This window comes from Falco rusticolus, chromosome 3 (assembly GCF_015220075.1).
Source record: "Falco rusticolus isolate bFalRus1 chromosome 3, bFalRus1.pri, whole genome shotgun sequence".
NCBI lineage: Eukaryota > Metazoa > Chordata > Aves > Falconiformes > Falconidae > Falco > Falco rusticolus.
The window spans coordinates 44,960,811-44,970,932 of NC_051189.1; the positions used below are offsets into that span (position 1 = coordinate 44,960,811).

Here is a 10,122-nt window from a genome sequence, read left to right on the forward strand (position 1 = left end):
CTTGCACCCATACTTACCTTTCTCTCCAACCACAATTAGATCATCTCAAAATATCTGTACTGCTCAGAGGCTCTAGATCTGATGTGAGGGTTCATAGATTAATTTAGCACAATTGCTTTACCTTGGGATTTAAACAAGCTACTAATTTAACAGCCCTGAATCTTTCTCGCTGTCCCTGTGCTGAAGTCCTATGTTTCCCATAGGGTGTGCGGGAATAAAGAATATATAAAAAGAAAAAGAAGCATGAAATTCTTAGCCTTTCAGCCCTTCATTTCCCTGTGACTTTCAGACTGTTCTGACTTGCACACTGGAGAGACTCAGAGTTATTTTTTTCATGAGAAACAGATTGAATGCGCAGGTTTTCATTGATCTCAGTGCAAGTGAAGTTCACCTCTCTGAAGAATCCCCGAAGAGTCTAACACATGGTGCCAGGTGTAGTCAGGACCTTGTACTTGAGTTTGTTCTCTCCTGCACCTCCGTTCTCCTCAGCAGGTGGTGGAACGACCTCTTGATTTTCCTTTATTATGCTTTTAAGTGTTGCAAATGATTTTGACCAGTCTGGTGCTTCTTTAACTTAAGCCACCAAAGTGGAGCCCTGAGATACCCTTTAATCCTGAACTGAGAGCTGAGTGGGAGCAGAAGCTGCTTACATGACAGCAGGAAAATCCATTCTCTGAGAAGGAATTCTCTGTAGCTGCATGTGGCATTGCCTGAACACAGTCCTCACCAGCACTGATGTAATGCACAAATCTGAGCTGGGCCAAAAACTTGCACCCTGTGCACATCTGAATTTCTATTTTCCAACAGTGCTTCACAGGAAGTGTAAAAAACCCCTTCCCGTGGGGGTGCTGGTGACTCCAGAATGGCCCCACATGCCTTGGGCGGGCTACATCATGTGCCTGGATTTTTGCTGGTGTCTGTGGGTAGCTCATATTTTCCTTGCTGTTGAAGAGCTGCCAGCTGCACATCTGCAAGATACTCCAGGGAGAAATGGACCACAGTTTGGTTTTCGTAAATAACCTCTCAAATCCAAGATTTGTGAAAGAAAATGCTGTCAATGCTTTTACTTAAATTCTATCCTTATTTTTACAGCTTAGTTCAATTTTAACAACAACAAAAAAAGTCTTGCATTCACTGTAACATGGATTAGTGTGGTCCCACTGAAGTCTGTGCAATTGCATCAAATATGCCAGTAGAGAATTTGGCCCACAAAAGGCAAAGAAGCCTTGATAAAGCCATGCTCTCAATGTGAACATTAATTTTCCTTATTGCTTGTACCAAGATTTTCTCTGGTCAGAACTCCAAATGCAACTTTTACTATCAAGAATATTGTTTTAAAATAGAAAAATAAAGAGTAAATGATCATAATTTTCAATAACTATACTGCTATAGCCTTAATTTTCAAGGAAAAACATTATCAAACTCAATTTCAGATAACGTTCTATTATGTGCAAACCACTGTTGATATAATAACTTCTATTTTAGGTTGCTAGCAAAGAGAAGAACAATGTGACCCATTTAAAAACTGGCTCACAGAAAAATATTAGCAAGCCATTTATCATTTCTGTTTAATTTCAGTGATAAGCACCATTTCATAGAAACATTTCTTTGTTACAAAACTAACAGTAGCATAGGACGTATTTGACCATAAGACATACACTTTGCAATGGTACTGAGAAATGGAGTTTGTTGCCAATTGTTTGGAAAAGAAATAAAAAAAGGAAAATGCTCACCTTCTTTGAATTCTGCAGTAGATGGAGCCTGCATTTTTTGAAATCTCTGATTAATGGGCAAATCACATTCACACAGCTGGAGTGCTGCAATGGCTGGATACAGGCTCTTTGGGAAGGGCAGGACAGGATGGTAAGAAGGGCAACTTCTTTCTCTGAGAAAGAAGTAGGAATGCATGGAGCTCTGCCATGAGCCAGCTGAGAGCTTATGGGTCTGGGCTGGCTGGCAGACCCATGTGGGTGACATTGATGTGGGTGTCTGCTACAAACTCCCTGATCAGGTAGAAGCAGCAGATCAGTCCTCCTTCAAATAACTGGAAGAAATCTGTTCACTAGCCTAGGTCCTCACAGAAGTCATTAACATCCCTGATCTCTGCTGGAGAAGCAACACAGCAGGGCAAAGGTTTCCAGGAGGTTTCTGGAGTGCATTGATGACAACTTCCTGATACAGATGACTGAGAAGATGAAGAGTGGAAATGCTTTGCAGGACCTGATTTTTACAAAGAAGAATGAGTTGGGAATGTGAAGATCAGGAGCAGCCCTGGCCACCATGATCGTGCAGTGGTGGAGCTCAGGATCCTGAGAGAAGACAAATAGCAGGTTAAACAACCCTGGACACCAGGACAGCAAACGTTGGCCTGTTCAGGGACCTGTTTGGAAGAATCCCATGGGAGACCATCTTGGAGAAGAGTTCAGGAGAGCTGGCTGATTTTCAAGGGTCATCTCTTCCAGACTCAAGAGTGGTCTGTCCTCACATGCAGGAAGTGACACAAAAAGTGGGAGGAGGCCTGCATGGATGAACAAGAGGCTCTGGACAAAACTCAAAGATAAAAAAGGAACATTCAAGAGGCTGAAGTAGGGCTAGGTGATATGGGAGGAATATAGACACACTGCTGAAGCATGTAGGGACCAGGTTAGGAAAGTCAAAGACCTCCTGGAGCTGAATCTGGTGAGGGATGTTAAGAGCAGCAAGACAGTTTTCTACCGGTGCATCAGCAGCAAAAGGAAGGCTAGGAAAAATGTGGGCCCACTGCTGAATGGTGGCAGAGGATGCAGAAAAGGTCAATGTACTCAGTGCTCTTTTCTTGTTGGTCTTTACTGGTAAGACCAACCTTCTGGAATGCCAGGTCTTTGAAACACATGGAAACATCTGAAATAAGGAAGAAGTACCATTGTTGGAGGAGGACTAAATTAGGGAACATTTCAACAACTTGGATGCGCACAAGTCTGTGGGACCTGATGGGATGCAACAACTGCTGAGGGAGCCAGCCAGTATCACTGAGAGGCCACTCTTGATGATCTTTGAAAGGTCATGGCAATCAGGGGAGGTTCCTGAGGACTGAAGAAAGCGAATGACACTCCTTTCTTCAAGAAGGAACTACAGGCCAGTCAGCCTCACCTCATTCCCTGCAGAAGGGATGGAATAAATAATCCTGGATGCTATCTGCAAACACGTAACATACAGAAGGTGACTGGGAGTAGTCAGCACAGGTCTAGGAAGGCAAAATCATTCTTGACCAACCTGGTAGCCTTCTGTGGCAAAGTGACTAGTCTGGTGCATGAGGGAGAGCAGTGGATGGTGTTTGTCATGAGTTTAGCAAGGTTTTTGACACTGTCTGCCAAAATATCCTCACTGGCAAACTGATGAAGTACAGACTGGGTAAGAGGACAGTGAGCTGGACTGAAAAGTGGCTGAACTGCTGGGCTGAAAGGGCTGTGATCAGCAACACAAAGTCCATCTGGAGGCCACTTGCCAGAGGTGTACACTGGGGATCGATACTGGGGCCAACATGGTTTAAAAACTTCATAAGTTACCTGGACAGTGGGACAAAATGCACCCTCAGCAGGTTTGCAGATGATACAAGTCTGGGAGGAGTGGCTGCTCTGCCAAGTGTTTGTGGCTTGAAAAACAGGCTGACAGGAGCCTCGTGGAGTTCAATAGGGTGCTTTCCAGCTGGTTGACCCCACAGCTTCTACTGGTACCTGTAGTTGTTTCTTTCCAGGGACAGGGCTGAGCATTTCCTTTCATTGAACTTCATGGGAAATGCTCAGCCCTCCCCCTGGAAAGAAACAACTACAGGTACCAGAAGAAGCTGTGGGGTCAACTAGCTGGACAGCACCTCCAATAAAAAGGGCCCGAGGGTTGTTCACCAAGCTGAATGTGAGCCATAAATGCCCCCATGCAACATAGAAGGCCAACAAGCCTCCTGGGCTGACTAGGAGGAGTGTTGCCAGGAGGCTGAGGGAGGTGATCCTGCCCCTGTACTCAGTACTGGTGAGGCTACACCTGGAGTGCTGTGTCCCCTTCTGGGCTGTCCAGTCCCAGAGAGATGTAGAGCTACTGGAGAGAGTCCAGCACAGGGCCATGAAGACGGTTAAGGGACTTGAGCATCTCTGCTACGAGGAAAGGCTGAGAGAGCTGGGACTATTCAGCCAGGAGAAGAGAAGGCTCGGGGTATCTCATCGATGTGAATAAATACCTGATGGAGGTGAGTAAAGAGGGTGGAGCCAGGCTCTTTTCAGTGCTTCCCAGTGACAGGACAAGAGGCAACAGGGAAAATGAAATACAGGAAATTCTCCTTAAACATAAGAAAAAAATGTTATTTACTCTGGGGGTGCTCAAACACCGGCACAGGTTGCCCAGAGGATGAGAGATGGAGTGTCTGTCCCTGGAGATATTAAAACCCCAGTGGGGCATGGACTTAAGCAATCTGCTTTAGCTGCCACTGCTTTGAGCAGGGGATTTTGACTAGATGATCTCTAGAGGTGCCTTCCAAGCTCAGCCATTCTGTGAAATCATTGCTCATATAATAAAACAAAAAGTGCTGTCCCTGTAGGAAGCTCCATTTTATAGGCATGGGTGCAATCATGCAAGTTCTGCTGTTAGTAAATTCTATTAGAAAGAAATCACCTATAGACTTGCAGGGTGTAGGATCCTGACATCCAGAGAGACAGCAGTGACCTTCTGGGACCTGGTTCTGGGGTATATGTGGGATGCTTTGTCACTCCACACCAGCTGCATTACTTAGAGGTGGGCTGTCCCATCCCCACGTAAGGAGCACAGTAAGCATCACAACCTTGGTCCGCCAGTATACTGGAGAGGAGTGAGCTGCTGGAGGGGAGCAGTTGGCTGTGCTGGCACGGCAGCAGCTGGGGAGCCCTTCTCTCAAGGAGAACCCGCAGCTGATTTTTCCAGCCTACTTTCTAGACCTTTTGTGCTGATCCCACAAAGCATGATGGGAATAGAGCAGGGCTGGGAATATGTGTGAAAAAATATCTCCCCCAGCCTTTTAGGTACTGAACAGAAGGGATATGTAACAGCATGACTTTTGCACCAATTCCACAGAGATAAAACCACTTCTGAAAGCAGTTTTTTTGGTTGTTCAGGAAAACTAATTTTCCTCCTAGGTTTGAATTAGACAAGGTCATTTTATTTTTTCTTCAGATTCCTATTATTGTTACAATTATTATAATTGATGAATCATTTTGAACAGCAAATATATGGAGCAAACTATACTTTTTTTTTTTTTTTTTTACATCATCCTTTTAATATTAAGTTTTGGCCTGCATTTTTATTAAATGAGGAACCACCACTTACTCTGTTTAGGACTGATGTATTCATGAGTCTTATTTTCGGTGGCTATGAGGGAAACACAACATTTTAAAGTGGATTGAGGTAGTCGATCTCTTCCCTAATGCATTTTTAATGTATGAGACATGGTAAGGACCAGAAAAGCATTCTGTCCTCTGCAATACAATTTGACAACAAAAAAACATTTTAGAAAGAAAGATAAAACCAAGCGAACAGGATGTATGGAAGAGAGAAAGAAACAGCCATCCTATTAGTCTCCAGTTAGCTAATTTTATTGGGGTTTCCAGCATACAATAAACAAATATGATAACTGGTGGGGGGATGAGGATGTTGTGATATTAATAAGAATGTAATTCCATAAGAAACTGTTTTTTGATTATAGCTAATAGTATTACTGAAATGAGGCTAATGAAGGCAATCAATCTTATATACTATTTTTTTGTAAATCTGATTCTCAAAGCATTTCTGATAGAAAAAGGAAATTTTTCTTCTCCTCCCAACAGTCCCTGCTGATATGAGAAGTCCTGATGAAAACAATTGACAAGCAGTCTGAGGATTAAATAAAATTCTGTGGCTGCACTTCTATTCTGCCTTGTGTCTGTAGTTCCTCTCTCATGACAATGTCTTTGCAGCAACATTTTCTTTCAGTAAGAAAAGTGCTACAGTGCGTCTGGAGCACAGTTATAGAACTTATTGGTGTGCTAACAAACTCTAGCTGCTATGAAAGTTACCTTTAGTCTTGCGGACTTGGATACTGTTAACAAAGGCTTTTGCTGTGTTATACCTTTGGGTGTTTATGTAATTAGCTGGGCTGCACTGCACCCCATACTGCTTGGTTTCACTGGTATTAGCGCTGGAGTAAACTAAAATCAGGTAAGCTTCACTGTATTTACCCATTCTGTGGGAACACTGCAGACTGCAGTGCATCTCCATTTCTTACCGTCTTCTCTTCCCATTCCAGCCTGCCTTCATCTAAGTAATCAAAACCCAGCTTCATTTGGCAGATCCCTGAAAACTCAGAGATGAATACTTTTCCCCTCTGTGTCCCTTGCCTGTTTCATTATCCATTTTCCTGGGAAGGGACAATGTGATTTAGAATATGTATCTTTATAGCATTTGGAAGAACACCTATTTCTTCATAGAAATGTCATGGGATATATTTTAAAACACAGACATTTAAGAAAAACTGGAAGTACTTTTACTTTGCTTTGCTTCTTCTTACAAGGGAATGTCTACAATGAAATGACTAATCTTGTGAAAAAAATTGTGGATACTAATGTGTGACCACCATTCTTGGTAGACTGTGAAGAGAAGATGCCCTACATATTTATCTCCTCAAGCTCAACACCTTCTTCTCTAGGATTCTGGAAATGTGTATTCTAGCAGAGGTTGCTGTCTCTGTCACCATGCTGATTTAAGTCAATGGCAGTAACCTTTCTGATGTCAGTGAGGCAAGATAATATCTTGTGTGAACAGCCAGTGCTCACATCTTTCCTCGTCTCAGGAACCTTGCTGATATGTGATTTAATACCTTACACGTCCAACCTCACCCAAATACACGAGTGAGCACACATATGTGACAGGAAGGGGATACAAAGGTGAAGAAAAGGATGTGAATATAAAGCTGGATTAAAGGTAAGGCATTATGTACTAGATCATACCACCTATTTTTCTGTGCAAGGCTTTTTCCTGGATCTCAGTTCCAAGCAGCTGCTGAGGCTAGCGCCATGAAGCACAGGAGATTATAGGCAAAAATGTATTTGAAATATCAGATGCTTGGAATAGCGGAAGTCTTGTCTCAGCTTGATGAGAACAGTCTGAGATATGGCATGGACTGGAGAAACACCAGCAACGCAGCAAACAAGACAATGGGTACTGGTTAAAAAAAAAGAAAAAAACATGTTGATTTTGTTTTGTCAGAAGAGAAACTTTTTTTAGTTAGATTCCTGACTGGTTATTTGTATTTGAGGTTTCTTACGAAAACCACTTACCACAGAGCAGGTTAGATCCTTGCACTGTTGTGCTGTCATAACTGTAAATTCATTAATGTTTCACTGAACTGTTTTAATGCCATTAGACTGCCCCATGTCACATGTGTTGTGCCTATGAATGCTGTCTTTGTCTCCCTGCTTAGCCTGGAAGGTGAAAGGCGCTGGAATTGAACTGATTTTTTCAAGCCAAGAATCTTTGCAATCATAAATAAAACAAGCCCCTTCAGCTTAACATTCATTGCCTCCTTTCTCATTTAGAAACAGATGTCAGCACAAGGAGAAAGCAGGTGCAGACTGCCTCTTTCAGCTGCTTTTGAAGGAAAGCAGGAAGTGAGTAAGTCACTGGGACATGTGTTGTACGTATCTTTGGAAAAGCATTTATAACTTCTAGATACATTTCTGCTAATGAGTGTGTGAGACGCCAGCTCTTTGGAAGTTACAGTGTGCACTGCTGTGCTCTCATCAGCTCTGATGGATGCAGTTTGTATGGGAATATAATTTAAACATGAGGATATGAAGAATGATTTATTAAATTACCAGAGAAAGTACTCAAGAAAAAATGCCTAATACCAGAAAAAATGTCTGCCTTAGTGGAATGCTATTAGAAGTAATTTTTTATAAACTGGAAACCCGCAAATGGATGCTCTCCATACATTGTGGAATTGTCTGAATCTGCATATAAATACCCTGAAGTAGTAGCTGTAAAATATTATCATTTATGACAAACAGTATCTTAACTCCTGAACCTAATGAAGGCTGCAATCTTATTGTTGCCAATCATATTATTGCTGTTAAAGTGAACAGAAATGCGGTCTGAGAGCATGTTATGTTTGGGTGTGGGGTGAGAATCTGAATGCTGCCATTTTCCCCTAGGTTATCCAACTCTGACACAAAACATTGTCTTTTTTCAATGAGGGCAAGATCAGACCCAGTATGATCCATAGTCTCTACAAGATGCCAGACCAAGGTGGGCAGAAGGGAATAAACAGTGCAATAGCCTCTCTTCCCTCTCTTTCCACATCTGTCAAGCAGACCTGGTTTGATGTGGGTGGCAATGTGCTATTCTTTGTGAAAAGCTGGCACAATGCACCCTCATTAGCAGAGCATGCCCACTTTTATTTGCCGCTCTTGCAGTACCTCATTTTAAACACCACACTGCAGGGATTTTGTAGAGTCTCTGGGATTTTAACTATGAAAGGAGAAGTTTTTCTTGTAAACTCCTACAGCTTCCTGGGCTTGATGCACTGCATTGTCTGGCATGGATTTCACTTTCCCTGTGACACTGAAAAAGCACTAGCCCTCCTGTCAGAGAACAACTTGCTTCAGTGCTCTAGGCTAGCAGAGCAGCTCTGTGATAAACAAGCTTTTAATTTTGTATTTCCACACTTTCAGTTTGTAATTTGCAACTTGACAAAGCTGTGTGTCAATGACTGTGCCAAAAGCTCAGCCCCAAACAGAGACACTAAAAGAAATGTGAGGGTAGGAGAGAAAGTGCTCATGGGAAGTGCACAGAAGAATTGTACTGTTAGAAGCTTTGTAGATGCTTTGATTTAGTGCCATTAGTCTTACTGCTACAGGCCTTCTACTTGTTAGTAATGTAGACAGTCCAGGAAAAGTCCCAAGAGACTATGAATGACGCCTTTCAACCTGCAAAGTATCTTCTGCCTCTCTGAATTCCAAGGAGGGATCTGCCAAAGCCCAAAACATCTGGGGACTCATGAGGAGCCTGCCCTTTCATATAATAACATTTCTCTGGAACGAACTGTTGCTTAATCAAAGTACATAGGTAGCCAATCTCACGGAGCATCAGATTTGCAGAAAAAAGCCCCGCTGGTTCCTTCAATATGACCCCAGCTCAAGCATGTCAGGTAGAACTGCCAGAGATGGTCCATCTTCTGCGTGAAGGGAATACCCAGTGCTCAAATGTATCTTAACGAACCCAAGACAGAGATTTTCAGTGCCAAAATGAGATTTTTAAGTGCTAAGCAGAAATAATAATACTAATAGAATTTAGGAGAATTTCAGTTCATTATAAGAAAAACCGATCCACAGCTGGGATGCAAAAATAAGCTATTTCAGAGAAGGTGCTTGCACACATTTAAGCACTTTGGGAAGCAGCACAAGAACATAAAGAGCAGAGGACCTTTTCTCCTTTTCTGCTTACCTGACAGTTGTCTTGTTCCCTGAAACCTTCACAATAATCCTTAAGTACTGCACTGTCTCCTGGTGCGTTTCCTCTGTCCCTTTCCCAGATGAAGAGACGCTGAGCTTATCTGCTTTGCTGATGCAGATACAACAAAGCACACTATGCTACGAACTAACTCCCTTCCTGTGGAACAAACATTAGGAAGCAGCTGAAGAGATATTTAAGAGTCTCATGTTTCAGTGTAAACCAGAAAATACTGTTTCCAGAGTCTTAAACAAGTGGGTGGAGACTGGGAAATTCAAAATCTTATAGGAAAAAATAAAAAAAGCTTATACGGAACATTTCTTCTTAGTGAAGAAGTCTTCTCTGATGCGGTCCGTCTGTCCCGCCCCCCCCCCCCGTCTCCCCCCCGTTTTCATATCAAACTTCTGTATATGACTGTATTACAGGACATTGATAAAATAGTAGAGTCACGGTTAACTTACTGCGTGGAAATCTGGGGCATTTTGGGCAAAGATTTCATACGTAGTGTGTGAAAGGATTTTTATTTTTAATGGCAACTGTTTGAAGTTGTTCAGTGGCTTGAAAAATTAGCAGTCCCTTTGCATTTGAATATGAACATTTCTGTGTCTGTGTAAGATCTCAGTTCTTTGAGGCTGGGGT

At 42.5% G+C, this 10,122-nt stretch overlaps 1 long non-coding RNA gene across 1 annotated transcript in view; it reads right to left on the reverse strand.

Annotated features, from left to right (window-relative positions):
• Nucleotides 1–9,783, reverse strand: part of LOC119144980 — a 29,902-nt gene extending 20,119 nt beyond the window's left edge. Inside the window, exon 1 of the long non-coding RNA XR_005103266.1 lies at nucleotides 9,478–9,783. This is a non-coding gene — a long non-coding RNA (uncharacterized LOC119144980). The remainder of the gene's footprint in view (nucleotides 1–9,477) is intronic.
• Between the last annotated feature and the right edge of the window lie 339 nt (nucleotides 9,784–10,122).